Raw genomic sequence first — 19,666 nt, 5'->3', positions numbered from 1 at the left:
AAAATGTATAAGCTGTGTGAAAGCACCTCAGGGTACACTCACAGGTTTAGGGTATATGAAGGGAAGGATTCAAGAATTGAACCGCCAGAATGCCCCCCCTCCCTCGTAGGTGTTAGTGGAAAAATTGTCTGGGATTTAGTGCACCCCTTCCTGGATAAAGGTTATCACCTCTATGTGGATAACTTTTACACCAGCATCCCCCTGTTTAAGGCCCTTGGTTCAAGAGGTACAGCAGCTTGCGGTACTGTGCGCAAGAACCAAAGAGGCCTCCCAAAAACGCACATTGCCCAAGTAATGAGAAGGGGTGAAAGCAGGGGAATATGCACCGAAAATATGTTGTTGGTCAAATATAAGGACAAGAGGGATGTCCTTATACTGACAACAATTCACGGAGACAGTACCACCTCCGTCCCTGTACGAGGTACCAGTACCCACACCTCAAAACCTAATTGTATCCTGGATTACAATAGGTACATGGGCGGAGTGGATCTTTCAGATCAGGTACTGAAGCCGTACAGTGCCCTGCGGAAAACAAAAATCTGGTACAAGAAGCTGGCCGTGTATATCATCCAGATGGCACTGTATAACGCTTACGTGCTATTCCGTTCTACCGGCCAGAGGGGGACATTTATGCACTTTCAAGAGGAAGTCATAAAGGGCCTAATATTTGGGAACCAGCAGGCAGAGGGCCCCAGTACTTCTAGTACTGGCCCCCGTATTGTACCAGGGCAGCATTTTCCTGATGAAATCCCCTCCACTGGAAAAAAGGGCAGGACACAAAAAAGGTGCAAAGTTTGCTATAAAAAGGGAATAAGAAAGCAAACTATTTTCCAGTGTGACACTTGCCCCGACAAACCCGGCCTATGTATAAAGGAGTGTTTTAAAATATACCACACATCTATGGATTATTAGGTTCATAATTTCACCGTGCTTCGGGGGTCTTGCTAATGCCACATAGCACTCACCATTCATTCCACCAGAATCTGAGCCGCAAAATCCAAAAATCACTCCTTCCCTTCTGAGTCCTGCCATGCACCCAACTGGTATTTTTTGGTCACATGTGAGGCATTGCCGTACTCGGGAGAAATTGGGGCACAGATTTTGGGGTGCTTTTTCTCCTTCATACCTTCTGAAAATGAAAAATTTTGAGCCAGAACTGCATTTTTGTGTAAAAAAATGTAATTTTTCATTTTCACTGCCCACTTGTATCAAAATTGGTGAAACCCCTGGGGGTTTGAAATGTACACTATACCCCTAGATGAATTCCCTGAGGGGTGTACTTTGCAAAATGGGGTGACTTGTGGGGGGGTTCCACTGTATTGGTGCAACATAGCACCCACCATTCATTCCACCAAAATCTGTGCTGCAAAATCCAAAAATCACTCCTTCCCTTCTGAGTCCTGCCATGCACCCAACTGGTATTTTTTGGTCACATGTGAGGCATTGCCGTACTCGGGAGAAATTGGGGCACAGATTTTGGGGTGCTTTTTCTCCTTCATACCTTCTGAAAATGAAAAATTTTGAGCCAGAACTGCATTTTTGTGTAAAAAAATGTAATTTTTCATTTTCACTGCCCAGTTGTATCAAAATTGGTGAAACCCCTGGGGGTTTGAAATGTACACTATACCCCTAGATGAATTCCCTGAGGGGTGTAGTTTGCAAAATGGGGTCACTTGTGGGGGGGTTCCACTGTATTGGTGCTTGGGGGGTCTTGCTAATGCGACATAGCACCCACCAAAATTCCACCAGAATCTGAGCTGCAAAATCCAAAAATCACTCCTTCCCTTCTGAGTCCTGCCATGCACCCAAATGGTATTTTTTGGTCACATGTGAGGCATTGCCGTACTCGGGAGAAATTGGGGCACAGATTTTGGGGTGCTTTTTCTCTCATACCTTCTGAAAATGAAAAACTTTGAGCCAGAACTGCATTTTTGTGTAAAAAATGTAATTTTTCATTTTCACTGCCCACTTGTATCAAAATTGGTGAAACCCCTGGGGGTTTGAAATGTACACTATACCCCTAGATGAATTCCCTGAGGGGTGTAGTTTGCAAAATGGGGTCACTTGTGGGGGGGTTCCACTGTATTGGTGCTTGGGGGGTCTTGCTAATGCGACATAGCACCCACCAAAATTCCACCAGAATCTGAGCTGCAAAATCCAAAAATCACTCCTTCCCTTCTGAGTCCTGCCATGCACCCAACTGGTATTTTTTGGTCACATGTGAGGCATTGCCGTACTCGGGAGAAATTGGGGCACATATTTTGGGGTGCTTTTTCTCCTTCATACCTTCTGAAAATGAAAAATTTTGAGCCAGAACTGCATTTTTGTGTAAAAAAATGTAATTTTTCATTTTCACTGCCCACTTGTATCAAAATTGGTGAAACCCCTGGGGGTTTGAAATGTACACTATACCCCTAGATGAATTCCCTGAGGGGTGTACTTTGCAAAATGGGGTGACTTGTGGGGGGGTTCCACTGTATTGGTGCAACATAGCACCCACCATTCATTCCACCAAAATCTGTGCTGCAAAATCCAAAAATCACTCCTTCCCTTCTGAGTCCTGCCATGCACCCAACTGGTACTTTTTGGTCACATGTGAGGCATTGCCGTACTCGGGAGAAATTGGGGCACAGATTTTGGGGTGCTTTTTCTCCTTCATACCTTCTGAAAATGAAAAATTTTGAGCCAGAACTGCATTTTTGTGTAAAAAAATGTAATTTTTCATTTTCACTGCCCAGTTGTATCAAAATTGGTGAAACCCCTGGGGGTTTGAAATGTACACTATACCCCTAGATGAATTCCCTGAGGGGTGTAGTTTGCAAAATGGGGTCACTTGTGGGGGGGTTCCACTGTATTGGTGCTTGGGGGGTCTTGCTAATGCGACATAGCACCCACCAAAATTCCACCAGAATCTGAGCTGCAAAATCCAAAAATCACTCCTTCCCTTCTGAGTCCTGCCATGCACCCAAATGGTATTTTTTGGTCACATGTGAGGCATTGCCGTACTCGGGAGAAATTGGGGCACAGATTTTGGGGTGCTTTTTCTCCTTCATACCTTCTGAAAATGAAAAATTTTGAGCCAGAACTGCATTTTTGTGTAAAAAATGTAATTTTTCATTTTCACTGCCCACTTGTATCAAAATTGGTGAAACCCCTGGGGGTTTGAAATGTACACTATACCCCTAGATGAATTCCCTGAGGGGTGTAGTTTGCAAAATGGGGTCACTTGTGGGAGGGTTCCACTGTATTGGTGCTTGGGGGGGTCTTGCTAATGCGACATAGCACCCACCAAAATTCCACCAGAATCTGAGCTGCAAAATCCAAAAATCACTCCTTCCCTTCTGAGTCCTGCCATGCACCCAACTGGTATTTTTTGGTCACATGTGAGGCATTGCCGTACTCGGGAGAAATTGGGGCACATATTTTGGGGTGCTTTTTCTCCTTCATACCTTCTGAAAGTGAAAAATTTTGAGCCAGAACTGCATTTTTGTGTAAAAAAATGTAATTTTTCATTTTCACTGCCCACTTGTATCAAAATTGGTGAAACCCCTGGGGGTTTGAAATGTACACTATACCCCTAGATGAATTCCCTGAGGGGTGTACTTTGCAAAATGGGGTGACTTGTGGGGGGGTTCCACTGTATTGGTGCAACATAGCACCCACCATTCATTCCACCAAAATCTGTGCTGCAAAATCCAAAAATCACTCCTTCCCTTCTGAGTCCTGCCATGCACCCAACTGGTATTTTTTGGTCACATGTGAGGCATTGCCGTACTCGGGAGAAATTGGGGCACAGATTTTGGGGTGCTTTTTCTCCTTCATACCTTCTGAAAATGAAAAATTTTGAGCCAGAACTGCATTTATTGTGTAAAAAAATGTAATTTTTCATTTTCACTGCCCACTTGTAACAAAATTGGTGAAACCCCTGGGGGTTTGAAATGTACACTATACCCCTAGATGAATTCCCTGAGGGGTGTAGTTTGCAAAATGGGGTCACTTGTGGGGGGGTTCCACTGTATTGGTGCTTGGGGGGTCTTGCTAATGCGACATAGCACCCACCAAAATTCCACCAGAATCTGAGCTGCAAAATCCAAAAATCACTCCTTCCCTTCTGAGTCCTGCCATGCACCCAAATGGTATTTTTTGGTCACATGTGAGGCATTGCCGTACTCGGGAGAAATTGGGGCACAGATTTTGGGGTGCTTTGTCTCCTTCATACCTTCTGAAAATGACAAATTTGGAGCCAGAACTGCATTTTTGTGTAAAAAAAATAATTTTTCATTTTCACTGCCCAGTTGTACCACAATTGGTGAAACCCCTGGGGGTTTGAAATGTACACTATACCCCTAGATGAATTCCCTGAGGGGTGTAGTTTGCAAAATGGGGTCACTTGTGGGGGGGTTCCTAACTTTTAGCATCTTATGGTGCCTAGAAACCTACATGGTGCCTAAAAAATAATCTCATAAAAAGGAGGCTCCAAAATCAAGTAGGTGCTCCTTCTATTATGAAGCCTGTGGTTTGGTAAACGTGCACACTAGGGCCACATATAGGATATTTATGAAAACAAAAGAATTGGGGGAATCAATTTTTAGTCACATTTCTCTAGTAAAATGTACTGTGTTCCTTAGAAAAATGTATTAAAATTGCAAATCTGCAAAAAAAATGAAATTTTGAAATTTCACCTACACTTTGTTTTAATTCCTGTGAAACACCTAAAGGGTTAACAAACTTACAAAATGCTGTTTTGAATACTGTGAGGGGTGCAGTTTTTGAAATGGTATCATTTATGGGGGTGTCTCACATACAAGTCCCTCAAAGTCACATCAGAACTGAACTGGTCCCTAAAAAAATCAGTGTTTGAAATTTTCTTGAAAATTTGAGAATTTGCTATTCATATTGTAAGCCTCCTAGTGTCCAAAAAAATTAAAAGGAAGTTGAAATAATGATGGAAACATAAAGTAGACATATGGTCTATGTTAGTTATTAACTATTTTGAGTGGTATGATTATTTGTCTCACAAGCAGAAAATTTAACATTTTGCAAATTGCAAAATTTTCCATTTTTTTACGACATTTTGGTATTTTTCACAAAAAAACACAGACTGTATCGACCCAAATTTACCACTAATTTGAAGTACAATGTGTCACGAAAAAACAATCTCAAAATCACTGGGATAAGTAAAAGCAAAAAAAAGTTATCCCCACTTAAGTGAGACATGTCAGATTTGAAAAAAAGGGCTCTGTCAGGAACGCAAAAACTGGCTCTGTCAGGAAGGGGTTAAAGAATTTTCAAATTTCGACACTTTTTTGGATTCTGCGCCACAGTGGACGCAATCTTCTAAGGTGTACACAGGTGCAGTTTGTTCACATAAATATTGTTAGCGAGTGGGAGGAGCCTGATGTTCTAACGCAGCCAGTCACCCTCCTACTGTCACTAACGCGTTTCATAATTTTTCTCAGATGAACTTCCTCTGTCTCTGTGTCAGTAGGGACATCGTTTTATTCATACTCAGGGACTGATCCACAAAATGATGGTTCTGGTATAGCAGATTGAAGAAATAAAAAAAAATAACCATGAAAACCTCATGTTGACCGTGTCCCTGTCGATCACATTCCCGTCTACCTTTTGCTTGCATCGGTCTTCTGTTACTGTTGATCTGGACCAGTGGTAGCCAACTCCAGTCCTTGGGCCAGATTATCTAAGCTTCAAAAGTGATAAAATGGAGTGATAAACAGCCAGCCAATCAGCTCCTACCTGCCATGTCACAGTCTGTGTTTGAAAAATCTGAGACATGAGCTGATTGGCTGGCTGTTTATCACTCTCCATTTTATCATTTTTGAAGCTTAGAGAATCTGGGCCCTTGAGAGCTACCAACAGTTCACATTTTCCAGACAACATAGCTGCTGCACAGGTGCACTCATTACTCACGGACACATTTTAAAAGATCCACAGGTGGAGCTAATTACTTCACTTGTGATTCTGTGAGGAGATCTGGAAAATATGCACTGTTGGTAGCTCTCGAGGACTGGAGTTGGCTACCCCAGATCTAGATGATGCCGACAGTGAGGGACAGTAAAGGGGGATAGGGATAGGCTCTGGCTACAAGGAGAGACAGAGGGTCACAGAAAGTGGGTGAAAGGCAGTGGGTATATGAAGTCTCTGTAAGAGGGAGTCAACATGGTAAGGAGGTAAATTAGGTTGAAAGGGGTCAGTGGGGGAACAGGCATAAAAACAAAGGGGTTTAACACAAGACCTTGCTAGTTGGGGAATGTTAGGTAGTGGATAGAAGAGAAGGGAGAAAGAAACAGTCAGCTCTGGAGAAAAATATCACTGCATAGTATATGTATATGTGTACAGGGCAGGCGACAAGGGGGGTCAAGGGGGACACCTGTAGCGGCCCCAAGCTTGTGAGTGGCCTCAAGGTTCTGAGGGGCTGTAAGCATGGTGACAGCAGTGCAGTGCCTAGGACAGGTTTATAAAGGTACCCACCTGTATTCCTGTAAGGGTACTGAACTAACCAGGAACCCCCTCCAGTTAGTGAATATTAATTATGTTCAATATGCAGTGTACTAAATATGTTCTGCTCAAGGGGGCGGGGTATTGGGCCCCCCAGATATATTAGTGTATCGGGCCCCAAGATTTCTGTTGCCAGCCCTGTATGTGTGTAGGGAAGGAACAGAAAGGCAAAGAAGAGATGTGTGGGGAGAGAGGAAGAGAGAGAGAGAGAGGGAGAGAGAGAGAGAAAGAATATTGGGAGCGAGAAAGACACAGAGATAAAGAGGGGTGAGATGGAGACAGAGAGAGAGAGAGAAAGAAGGGGGAGAGTGAGGGGAAGAGAGGGGTAGAGAAGGGGAGAGAGACAGGGGGTGAGAGAAAGAGCAGGAGACACACACATAGATGGAGTGTGGGAGAGAAAGAGGGGAAGAGTGAGAGAGGTAGAGAGAGAGGGGAAGAGAGAGGGATGGAGGAAAAGGGATGCGGTGGCGGGACAGGGTGTGCGCCGGAGGCGCGTGGTGATTTTTTGGGGGGCGTGGCCTATCTGAAAGGGGGAATGTCCTATACTAGCTGCGCTCCAGCGAGGCCAGGCCCCCGTTTTGCTGGCCAGCCCCCAACCCCTCTGCCTGAATGCGCACAACGTCTATTCACGGACGACAGGGGGGACTCCTAACTGCCCCCCCCCCGCCACGGGACACTGCCGGTGGCGGAAGGGACGCAGGAATGTCCCAAAATATCGGGACGTTCCCGCGATAAGCGGGACAGTTGGGAGGTATGGAAAGGGCACGGTGGCTCGCTGCGCTCGCCACACTATATAAAATCAGCTCCATGCATAGTTGGATAGTAGGGGTATGAAAAAATGGGGTGCACTTAACATGGGAGCCTAGATAATACATAAGTACCAAATAATGTTTAGTGTTTGAGCACAGAAACCACCAATTTGTGTACTGTGTCCCCTCCCTTAGGGCCAATCCACTCGGATGGTCAAGCAGGAAAAAGTCCAAGAAATGAAAGAAAAGTAGAATTCACAAAAATTCATGTCGACATTTTTACATGTCAACCATAGCCACATCAACCTGTAGCGTGTTTTGACTACGTGATTTTATAGACTATGGTAGGAGGTTGTTACTCTCCTTTTTTTGTCCTGTTGAAGGAAAGGTGGAATAAACTGTAAAGATCTAACTGTCATTTTTACATCCTGCAGTAACTTGAGTTTTTATTGACTGTTGTAAAATTCTGCAGTGACATTAGAAATCTTAAAGAATTTTCAAATTTCTACACTTTTTTGGATTCTGCGCCACAGTGGACGCAATCTTCTAAGGTGTACACAGGTGCAGTTTGTTCACATAAATATTGTTAGCGAGTGGGAGGAGCCTGATGTTCTAACGCAGCCCATCACCCTCCTACTGTCAACTAATGCGTTTCATCATTTTTCTTAAATGAACTTCCTCTGTCTCTGTGTCAGTAGGGACATCATTTTATTCATACTCAGGGACTGATCCACAAAATGATGGTTCTGGTATAGCGGATTGAAGAATAAAAAAAAAAAAAACATGAAAAACTCATGTTGACCGTGTCCCTGTCGATCACATTCCCGTCTACCTTTTGCTTGCATCTGTCTTCTGTTACTGTTGATCTGGACCAGTGGTAGCCAACTCCAGTCCTTGGGCCAGATTCTATAAGCTTCAAATATGATAAAATAGAGAGTGATAAACAGCCAGACAATCAGCTCCTACCTGCCATGTCACAGTCTATGTTTGAAAAATCTGAGACAGGAGCTGATTGGCTGGCTGTTTATCACTCTCCATTTTATCATTTTTGAAGCTTAGAGAATCTGGGCCCTTGAGAGCTCCAACAGTTCACATTTTCCAGACAACATAGCTGCTGCACAGGTGCACTCATTACTCACGGACACATTTTAAAAGATCCACAGGTGGAGCTAATTACTTCATTTGTGATTCTGTGAGGAGATCTGGAAAACATGCACTGTTGGTAGCTCTCGAGGACTGGAGTTGGCTACCCCAGCTCTAGACGATGCCGACAGTGAGGGACAGTAAAGGGGGATAGGGATAGGCTCTGGCTACAAGGAGAGACAGAGGGTCACAGAAAGTGGGTGAAAGGCAGTGGGTATGTGAAGTCTCTGTAAGAGGGAGTCAACATGGTAAGGAGGTAAATTAGGTTGAAATTGGTCAGTGGGGGAACAGGCATAAAAACAAAGGGGTTTAACACAAGACCTTGCTAGTTGGGGAATGTTAGGTAGTGGATAGAAGAGAAGGCAAGTAGGGAGAAAGAAACAGTCGGCTCTGGAGAAAAATATCACTGCATAGTATATGTATATGTGTGCAGGGCAGGCGACAAGGGGGGTCATGGGGGACACCTGTACCGGGCCCCAAGCTTGTGAGGGCCCCAAGGTTCTGAGGGGCTCAGGGGCTGTAAGCATGGCGGCAGCAGTTCAGTGCCTAGGACAGGTTTATAAAGGTACCCACCTGTATTCCTGTAAGGGTACTGAACTAACCAGGAACCCCCCTCCAGTATTAGTGAATATTAATTATGTTCAATATGCAGTGTACTAAAAATGTTCTGCTCAAGGGGGCGGGGTATTGGGCCCCCCAGATATATCAGTGTATCGGGCCCCAAGATTTCTGTTGCCAGCCCTGTATGTGTGTAAGGAAGGAACAGAAAGGCAAAGAAGAGATGTATGGAGAGAGAGAGAGAGAGAGAGAGAGAGAGAGAGAGAGAGAGAGAGAGAGAGAGAGAGAGAGAGAGAGAGAGAGAGAGAGAGAGAGAGAGAGAGAGAGAGAGAGAGAGAGAGAGAGAGAGAGAGAGAGAGAGAGAGAGAGAGAGAGAGAGAGAGAGAGAGAGAGAATATAGGGAGCAAGAAAGACAGAGATAAAGAGGGGTGAGATGGAGACAGAAGGGGGAGAGTGAGGGGAAGAGAGGGGAGAGAGACAGGGGGTGAGAGAAAGAGCAGGAGACACACACATAGATGGAGTGGGGGAGAGAAAGAGGGGAAGAGTGAGAGAGGTAGAGAGGGGAAGAGACAAAGAGAGTGAGGGAGAGAGGGAGGAGCGATTGATGGAGGAAAAGGGACAGGGTGTGCGCTGGAGGCGCGTGGTGATTTTTTGGGGGGCGTGGCCTATCTGAAAGGGGGAATGTCCTATACTAGCTGCGCTCCAGCGAGGCCAGGCCCCCGTTTTGCTGGCCAGCTACCAGACCCTCTGCCTGAATGCGCACAACGTCTATTCACGGACGACAGGGGGGACTCCCAACTGCCCCCCCCCCCCCCGCCACGGGACACTGCCGGTGGCGGGAGGAACGCAGGAATGTCCCAAAATATCGGGACGTTCCCGCTATAAGCGGGACAGTTGGGAGGTATGGAACAGGCATGTGCCATATCTACAAGGATTTTGAATGTTTGCTGCCTTCCAGTAACTTCTGCCTTCTAGCGTCCACTCCACAAACTTCTAACATAGGGGCAGTGCCCATTTCTCACCAGTAGCAAAATACAAATCCCTGGTATTTTATGTCAATACATTTCTATTATTGAAAAGGGGTCAATGCCATCTTTTCCACTTAGCCACTCAGACATGTGTACTGTCTACCCCATTCACACCAGAAATGCAGGGACAAACCCGGGAATTCAGTTCCCGGGACAAGCAGGGACATTCCTGGGTTTGGACCCATTCACACCAGAAATGTCCCTGCATTTTCTGGTGTGAGAAGGGGGCGGGAAGGAGGCCGGCAGGAGGTGGGGAGGAGGCGGGCAGTCGGCGGAGAGGGGGAGAATACTCACCCCGGTTGCTGGTCCTCCCTGCAGGCCAGGGATCCACACAGGCGGCGGCGCAAATGACGGGACAGGCTGCGGATGAAGATGACGAAGCCCTCCGTCGTCCTCATTGCCGCCGGAGAGCTGCGTCATCATCATCCACCGGCTGTCCCGTCATTTGCGCCCGCCGCCTGCGTGGATTCCCGTCCAGACAGCACACTGAGGACACGGCAACCCGGGTAAGTATACCCTGTACCTATCACCACAGCCAGGTCCCCGAGTTGAACCCGGGAACAACCCTGGTACCTAGCCGGGTTGAAATTTGCCCGGGATTTTGTCCCGGGAACCTTTCACACCAGCGCTAGTACCGGGTTGTTCCCGGACTCAACCCGGGAATTTAGGCTGGTGTGAATGGGGTATAAGATGGTATGGCACCCTGGCATATGCCTTTACAGTTTGTCACTGAACACTCCGATAAGTAGCCAGTGGAGTGGTTTATTTAGCCTTAACATGGATGTACAGCCGTACTCAGTTATTCATGTACAGACTCTCAGTATGGTAGCAGAGCATGGAGTGAAGCATACAGTACATACCACTAGACAATAAATGAGCAGAAGCAAAGTGGAGGCCATCTTGGTTAGAGGTTGCAGTCTCCCTAGCAGGGCCAACATGGAGTCTGCACAGTAGCACTTTCCTGGTTTCAACATTATTCACCTTGTTTATAGCTATAATAATTATCTAAATATGGAATAAGTAGTAACTTCTAACAGTCATGCCCAGATCATACCCAGATGCACCTAGACCGTGGGTATGTACCACTCAGGGGCGTAGCTAGGGGGTCATGGGCCCTGGTGCGAAAGGTCAGCTTGGGGCCCCCCTACATACAACAAAATTAAAATCTCTGTCTGTTTATATTTTAATACTCTATTTGTAATCTCCCATATGTATTTCGCTTCAAAATATGGCTGATTCCTCATACCTGTAAATCAATTCTATGGATTTTATTTATTTTTCCCTTTTTTCCCCCAGATAGCTAAACACCCAGTAGAAATACAGGAAAAAAGTATTTATGAATTTAATAGTCTCAAGTGTTTTCTGGATGGAGCAAAAAGGTAGTTTAATGGACACAGAAGATGCTCATAAGCTGCAGGATAGATTTTCTTTCTTCCTTTACTCTAGCACACACCATTCATAAAGTAAAAGTATTCAAATTTATTCAAATAAAAGATGTGGTTAGGAAGCAGTAACTACTGTGTCGCCAAGCTGCGGACATCGCAACTTACCGAGGCAGCTCCTGAGATGCCGTCCTTAGCCCCAGAGCCGGCCTTAGGCATAGGCCAACTAGGCAATTGCCTAGGGCATTTGGAATGCCTAGGGGCATCAGCAGCTTCTGCTGATTAAAATGATATGCAGCATGCCTATTTTGTGTGTGTGAGGCGGTTAGCGGCTGTGCGAGTCCTGTCTGCGGGTGGGTGGGTTGTGCAATAGTGTTCGGCATATGTGTAAGGGGCATTATGTGTGTCATGTATAAATGCATTAATAATGTGTGACATGTGTAAGGGCATAATGTGTGTCATGTGTATAAGGGCATTAATAATGTGTGACATATGTGTAAGGGCCATTATTTGTGTCATTATGTGTACTGTGTGATGTAACGTGAATAAGGGACACCATCGCATGATATCATGTGAATAAAGTTGCACTACTGTGTGGCATATTTGAATTGGGGGTACTATTGTGTGGCCATGCCCCATCCCAGCAAGAACACACCCCTGTTTGGGCTGCGCACCGAATGTGTGCGCTGTTTCTATTTAAAATATTGCGGGTAGGAGCACCAAAATTATGACTGCTATGATGAGGGTTGATGATGCTGGAAAAGGGGAGCAGGGTCAGAGGTGGAACTAGTGGCGGTGCTAGGGGGCAACAGTAAAAATCTTGCCTAGGGCATAATTTAGGCTAGGGCCGGCTCTGCTTAGCCCCACCGAACGTCCTACGCCCCCCCCCCCCCCCCCGGGAGGGTACGTGCCAGAGCCGCGTGACGTCAGCACGACGCACGCTGGCCGGGCCCGCAAAGCACCACTGGGAACGGGTGCTGTTCACTACCCTCATCCAGGACGGCCGGACAGTGGCGGGGGGTTGGGCCCCCCTGGCTCAGGGGCCCGGTCGCAGGTGCGACCGCTGCGACCCCTGTAGCTACGCCACTGGTACCACTGCATACTGTATATCATTTTTTTAACCATGCTCTCAAAAACAGAATAGAAACCATGGCAGTAACATGTTTTGGGATACTCAAGTACTATAGTCACTTACCAGGATTTGAATAAGGGCCAGCAATAAGATGCAGGGGATTAGGCAGTACAGTCTGAAAATCAGACACATGGCTGCCATGAGAAATTATGGGGCCTGGGACTGTCAAAAAAGGCAGGGCCCCCCTGTATGTATGTATGTATGTATGTATGTATGTGATGTGTATGTGTGTGAGAGAGAGAGAGAGAAGGGAATAGGTGGAAATGGAAGAGGGAGGGTGAGAGAGAATGAATAGGGGAAATTGGAGAGTGTGTGATAAAGAGTGAGAAACAGAAGAGAGATAGAGAGGGAAAGGGAAAATTGGGAGAGAGAGAGGAGCAACAGAGAGATCAGCCTGAACAGGAGTATATAATACAAGTACTCACTGTGGTGGAGGCTGACAGGGAGATCCTTGCTGTAGTGTTTTCTTTAGATCCCTGCCTGTGACTTGCTGGGTCCTCCTCCTTCCCTCATCCACACAGGCAGTGCACCATCTCCAAGCAAGCACCACTCTGACACCTCCTCCTGAGCTGCAGCTCTCACCGAACTGCTTCAGGCATCCATTAGTCTGGTCTGCTCTGGTCCAGGACAGCAGGGGCTGCTGGGACATGTAGTTTTGTTTTAAGTGCCTGGCTGCCACACACCTAAAAAAAAACTACATGTCCCAGCAGCAGAGTCTGGCTGCAGCAGAGCCGATGGACACACCACGGGGACAGAAATCAGGGGCAGAGATAGATAGCTGGTAAGGAGCTATTTAATATTTATAATTGTACCAGGTCCAGGCCCCCTTCTCTGTCAGGGCATGGGACTCCAGACCCCACAGACCCCCCCTGTCGGCGGGCCTGATCAGACATTCCCAACCTCGGACCTCAAGGCACACTAAGAGTGCAGATTTTGGTGATATCCAGGCTTCAGCACAGAAGGTTATATCATACTTGCCTACCCTCCCGGAAATCGGGTTCCCCTCCTGGCCCCCCGGGAAGGTGGGCAAGTCTCCCGCATTGTAGCAACAGCCCCTGCTCCCCCCCTTTCCCCGCTGTAAAAATGTCAGAATTTTGTGGGTCCGCGGGCAGGGGGCGGGGGTACAATGACGCAAATTTCTCATCATTTTAACCCCTACCCCCATCCACAGACCCGATAATTAATGTGATTGCCGATTGTAGGGGCGGGGCTTGGTGACCTCAGAGTCGCACCGCCCCCAAAAGGAAGCCTCGTCCAGCCCTGCTTTCACTTCTCGGCTTCTCCCGGAGAGGAGTTTAAAAAAGTTGGCATGTATGGGTTATATAAAAATTACTGAGGTACTGATTAAGTCACCTGTGCTCAAGCATGGCTATCATTAACCCCTTACCGACGCAGCCTGTTTTTGCCTTCCTGACAGAGCCCTTTTTTTCAAATCTGACATGTATCACTTAAGTGGGGATAACTTTTTTTTGCTTTTACTTATCCCAGTGATTTTGAGATTGTTTTCTCGTGACACATTGTACTTCAAGTTAGTGGTAAATTTTGGTCGATACAGTCTGTGTTTTTTTGTGAAAAATACCAAAATGTCGTAAAAAATTTGAAAATTTTGCAATTTGCAATATGTTAAATTTTCTGCTTGTGAGACAAATAATCATACCACTCAAAATAGTTAATAACTAACATAGACCATATGTATACTTTATGTTTCCATCATTATTTCAACCTCCTTTTAATTTTTTTGGACACTAGGAGGCTTAAAATATGAATAGCAAATTCTCAAATTTTCAAGAAAATTTCAAACACTGAACACCCCCATAAATGATGCCATTTCAAAAACTGCACCCCTCACAGTATTCAAAACAGCATTTTGGAAGTTTGTTAACCCTTTAGGTGTTTCACAGGAATTAAAACAAAGTGTAGGTGAAATTTCAAAATTTCATTTTTTTTGCAGATTTTCAATTTTAATACATTTTTTTAAGGAACACAGTAGATTTTACTAGAGAAATGTGACTAAAAATTGATTCCCCCAATTCTTTTGTTTTCATAAATATCCTATACTAGGTGATTCATCGCGCCCTACGGGCGCTCTTCACACCGGCGTAAGGGGCTACGCCCTTTAATTTGTGAACATTTGTATTGTGAGAAATATGGTTAGAATTGTATGAAAGATGCCCTGTATTGCAGCTTCTGGCAGTGGGTGAGGGTCCAGCGTGGCAGCACAGGAGTACCGGACGGTGGCCCTGAGTCAGTGTCTCCTCCTACTGGGTGGGAGTTAGGGTGCATGAGAGCAGGAGGCTGGGATATGAGGCATGATAGGGGTATGTGGGCAACACAGCGTCAGCGATTACCCAGTGGTGGAAGTTACGGTTCAGGAGAGCAGGAAGCTGGGTAGTGATAGGGGTGTGTGGGCATATGGGGGACTAAAGAGGGTGGTGGACACTGTGCAGCTTCTGCCAGTGGGTGAGGGTCCAGCGTGGCAGCACAGAAATACAGGAGTCAGTGTCTCCTCCGACTGGGTGGGAGTTAGGGTGCATGAGAGCAGGAGGCTGGGCGGTAAAGCATGATAGGGGAATGTGGGCAACACAGGGTGAGCGGGTCTCCACTGGCGGAAGTTACGGGGCAGGAGAACAGGAGGCAGGGCAGTGTCCTCCCACATTGATGGCAAAAGTATTCAACATCGGCCATAAACCATCGATTATTTGAAAATCATTGATGGTCGATGGGCATCCCTAGAACTGGAGGAGGGTGGGGGACAGTATGCAGCTCCCGGCAGTGGGTGAGCGTCTCCTCCCACTGGGAGGGAGTGAGCGTGCATGAGAGCAGGAGGCTGTATAATAGTGGTATGTGGGCAAGACATTGATAAAAGTTGTTGCGCTGGTGCAGAGGGCAGTGGGGAAACCTGCAGTGCGGCAGCCAGGGCTGGATTTCCCACCTAGGGGCGGTACCTGCTTGTGGCGGTACAGGATCCCCCATTGTCACGGGGGTACGTGAAATGCGGGGGCCGCGGTGGTCCGCTGGGGGGTGGAATTGCCGGAAGGGGGTCTGGGGGGTCTGCAAATTGCGGGAGGGGGGGTGGTGTGTGGGGATCCGCGGTTAGCGGGAGGGGGCGGGGGTCCGCAAATCGTGGGCGGGGGCGCGGGGGGGCTTGAATCGTGGGAAGGGGGGTCCGCAAATTGCGGGAGGGGGGTTGTCGGGGTTAGTGAATTGCGGGAGGGGGGGTTGCGGAGGTCCGTGAATTGCGGGAGGGGCGCGTGGGGTGCCGTGAGTCAAGGGGGGGTGGTGCGGGGGTCCGTGAATCACGGGAGGGGTCATGAATCGCAGGAGGGGGGGGTCGTGGGGGGGCTGCGAATCGCAGGAGGGGGGGTGTGGGGGGTTGCCGTGAATTGCATGAGGGGGGCGTGAATCAAGGGAGGGTGGGCGCAGGGGGGTGGTGCGGGGGTCCGTGAATCGCGGGAGGGGGCATGAATCGTGGGAGGGGGGGGTCGTGGGGGGTTCCGAATCGCAGGAAGGGGGGTATGGGGGGTGCCCTGAATTGCGTGAGGGGGGCATGAATCGCGGGAGGGGGGGTCCCCGAATGTGTGAATTACGGGGCGGTCGCAAATCGCAAGAGGTGCCGAGGGGGCCCGCAAATCGCGGGAGGGGGGCGCTACGGGGGGTTTCGTGAATCGCGGGAGGGGGGGTCGTGGGGGGTTGCGAATCGCAGGAAGGGGGGTGTGGGGGGTGCCGTGAATTGCGTGAGGGGGGCATGAATCGCGGGAGGTGGGGTCCCCCGAATGTGTGAATTAGGGGGCGGTCGCAAATCGCGAGAAGTGCCGAGGGGGCCCGCAAATCGCGGGAGGGGGGCGCTACGGGGGGTTCCGTGAATCGCGGGAGGGGGCAGCGCGAATTGCGGGAGGGGGGTCGCAAATCACAGTAGGGGGGGGTGCCGTGAATCGCGGGAGGGGGGGTCGCGGGGGGGGCCCTTTTAATGCCGGGAGGGGGGGGTCGCTGGGGTCCCGCGATTTGCGGGAGGGTCGCGGGGGTCCCGCGATTTGCGGGAGGGTCGCGGGGGTCCCGCGTTTAGCGGGAGGGGGTGGTCGCGGAGGTCCAGTGAATCGCGGGAGGGGGTGGTCGGGTCTGGGACGGATATTAGACAGCACTTACATCGACAGCCATTACATCGTCACCATTAGTTCGACAGCTCAATGGGTCGACATGGTTTTAGGTCGACATACCATTAGGTCGACATGTCAGTATGTCGACAGCTCATTAGGTCGACATGTTTTTAGGTCGACACTGCCTTTAGGTCGACAGAGTCTATGTCGACAGTCAAAAGGTCGACATGGGTTTTTCACTGTTTTTTGGGCCGAAATGTCGACACAGTCGACATGGACACAGTTTGAAGTGTACCGCAGCCGCTCGCTATGCTTCGGGCACGATGCCTCGCTGCGCTCGGCACACTATTTTATTCTCCCACCACGCCCTAGTGGATAGTAGGGCATGAAATTACGCCTGTCGGCACATGTCGGCTCAATAAACAGTGAAAAAACCCATGTCGACCTTTTGACTGTCGACATAGACACTGTCGACCTAATGGCAGTGTCGACCTAAAAACATGTCGACCTAATGAGCTGTCGACATAATGACATGTCGACCTAATGGTATGCCGACCTAAAACCATGTCGACCTATTGAGCTGTCGAACTAATGGTGACGATGTAATGGCTGTCGATGTAAGTGCTGTCTAACAATAGTCCGGATACCGGGGTGGTCGCGGGGGTCCCGCGAATCGCGGGAGGGGGGTCGCGGGGGTCCCGCGAATTGCGGGAGGGGGGGTTCGCGGGGGTCCCGCGAATCACGGGAGGGGGGGGTCGCGGGGGTCCCGCGACTCGCGGGAGGGTGGAAAGCGGGGGTCCCGCGAATCGCGAGAGGGGGGGTGCGGGGTCCCGCGAATGGCGGGAGGGGGGGTCACGGGGGTTCCGCAAATCGCGGGAGGGGGGGTCGCGGAGGTCCCGCGAATCGCGGGAGGGGGGGTCGCGCGAATCGCGGGAGGGGGGTCGCGGGGGTCCCGCGATTCGCGGGAGGGGGGGGTGGGGGTCCCGCGATTCGCGGGAGGGGGGGTCGCGGGGGTCCTGGCAGAGGGTAGGGATGTGCAGGAGTAATGGTGGATGGTGGCTGTGGAGTAATGGTGGATGGTGGGCGTGTACTGTAGCCCTGGCTGGGCGGGGGGAGGTGATGTCAAGGGGGTGGAACGTCATACACATGAAAGTGAAACTGTTTTACACAGGAACGTTCTCCACAGGGGTTGAGTGACAGATCTGGCTAAATATATAAGAGATGTGGCCCTAGTGTGCACGTTGACCAAACCACAGGCTTCATAATAGAAGGAGCACCTACTTAATTTTGGAGCCTCCTTTTTATGAGATTATTTTTTAGGCACCATGTAGGTTTCTAGGCACCATAAGATGCTAAAAGTTAGGAACCCCCCCACAAGTGACCCCATTTTGCAAACTACACCCCTCAGGGAATTCATCTAGGGGTATAGTGTACATTTCAAACCCCAGGGGTTTCACCAATTGTGGTACAACTGGGCTGTGAAAATGAAAAATTAATTTTTTTACACAAAAATGCAGTTCTGGCTCAAAATTTTTCATTTTCACAAGGAATGAAGGAGACAAAGCATCCCAAAATCTGTGCCCCAATTTCTCCCGAGTACGGCAATGCCTCATATGTGACCAAAAAATACCATTTAGGTGCATGGCAGGACTCAGAAGGGAAGGAGTGATATTTGGATTTTGCAGCACAGATTCTGGTGGAATGAATGGTGGGTGCTATGTCGCATTAGCAAGACCCCCGAAGCACCAATACAGTGGAACCCCCCCCACAAGTGACCCCATTTTGCAAACTACACCCCTCAGGGAATTCATCTAGGGGTATAGTTTAAATTTCAAACCCCCAGGGGTTTCACCAATTTTGGTACAACTGGGCTGTGAAAATGAAAAATTACATTTTTTTACACAAAAATGCAGTTCTGGCTCAAAATTTTTCATTTTCACAAGGAATGAAGGAGACAAAGCACCTCAAAATCTGTGCCGCAATTTCTCCCGAGTACGGCAATGCCTCATATGTGACCAAAAAATACCATTTAGGTGCATGGCAGGACTCAGAAGGGAAGGAGTGATATTTGGATTTTGCAGCACAGATTCTGGTGGAATGAATGGTGGGTGCTATGTCGCATTAGCAAGACCCCCGCAGCACCAATACAGTGGAACCCCCCCACAAGTGACCCCATTTTGCAAACTACACCCCTCAGGGAATTCATCTAGGGGTATAGTGTACATTTCAAACCCCCAGGGGTTTCACCAATTGTGGTACAACTGGGCTGTGAAAATGAAAAATTACATTTTTTACACAAAAATGCAGTTCTGGCTCAAAATTTTTCATTTTCACAAGGAATGAAGGAGACAAAGCACCCCAAAATCTGTGCCCCAATTTCTCCCGAGTACGGCAATGCCTCATATGTGACCAAAAAATACCATTTGGGTGCATGGCAGGACTCAGAAGGGAAGGAGTGATATTTGGATTTTGCAGCACACATTCTGGTGGAATGAATGGTGGGTGCTATGTCGCATTAGCAAGACCCCCGCAGCACCAATACAGTGGAACCCCACCACAAGTGACCCCATTTTGCAAACTACACCCCTCAGGGAATTCATCTAGGGGTATAGTGTACATTTCAAACCCCCAGGGGTTTCACCAATTTTGGTACAACTGGGCTGTGAAAATGAAAAATTACATTTTTTTACACAAAAATGCAGTGATGGCTCAAAATTTTTCATTTTCACAAGGAATGAAGGAGACAAAGCACCCCAAAATCTGTGCCCTAATTTCTCCCGAGTACGGCAATGCCTCATATGTGACCAAAAAATGGCAGGACTCAGAAGGGAAGGAGTGATATTTGGATTTTGCAGCACAGATTCTGGTGGAATGAATGGTGGGTGCTATGTCGCATTAGCAAGACCCCCGAAGCACCAATACAGTGGAACCCCCCCACAAGTGACCCCATTTTGCAAACTACACCCCTCAGGGAATTCATCTAGGGGTATAGTGTACATTTCAAACCCCCAGGGGTTTCACCAATTTTGGTACAACTGGGCTGTGAAAATGAAAAATTACATTT

General features: G+C 48.2%; 1 protein-coding gene across 2 annotated transcripts in view; it reads right to left on the bottom strand.

The window, feature by feature from the left end:
- The window catches only part of VWDE (von Willebrand factor D and EGF domains), a 169,053-nt gene extending 155,980 nt beyond the window's left edge, over window positions 1–13,073 (bottom strand). The window contains exon 1 of one of the 2 annotated variants that reach the window (XM_083186812.1): window positions 12,934–13,073. The gene's annotated coding sequence lies outside the window, so the exon portion shown is untranslated. The remainder of the gene's footprint in view (window positions 1–12,933) is intronic. The other variant, XM_083186814.1, reaches the window with a different exon arrangement.
- Window positions 13,074–19,666: the final 6,593 nt, after the last annotated feature.

Source organism: Crinia signifera, chromosome 5 (assembly GCF_055691185.1).
Source record: "Crinia signifera chromosome 5, ASM5569118v1, whole genome shotgun sequence".
Taxonomy (NCBI): Eukaryota; Metazoa; Chordata; class Amphibia; order Anura; family Myobatrachidae; genus Crinia; species Crinia signifera.
Note: the sequence above shows the minus strand (reverse complement) of the source record. Positions and strands in the feature narration are given on the sequence as shown.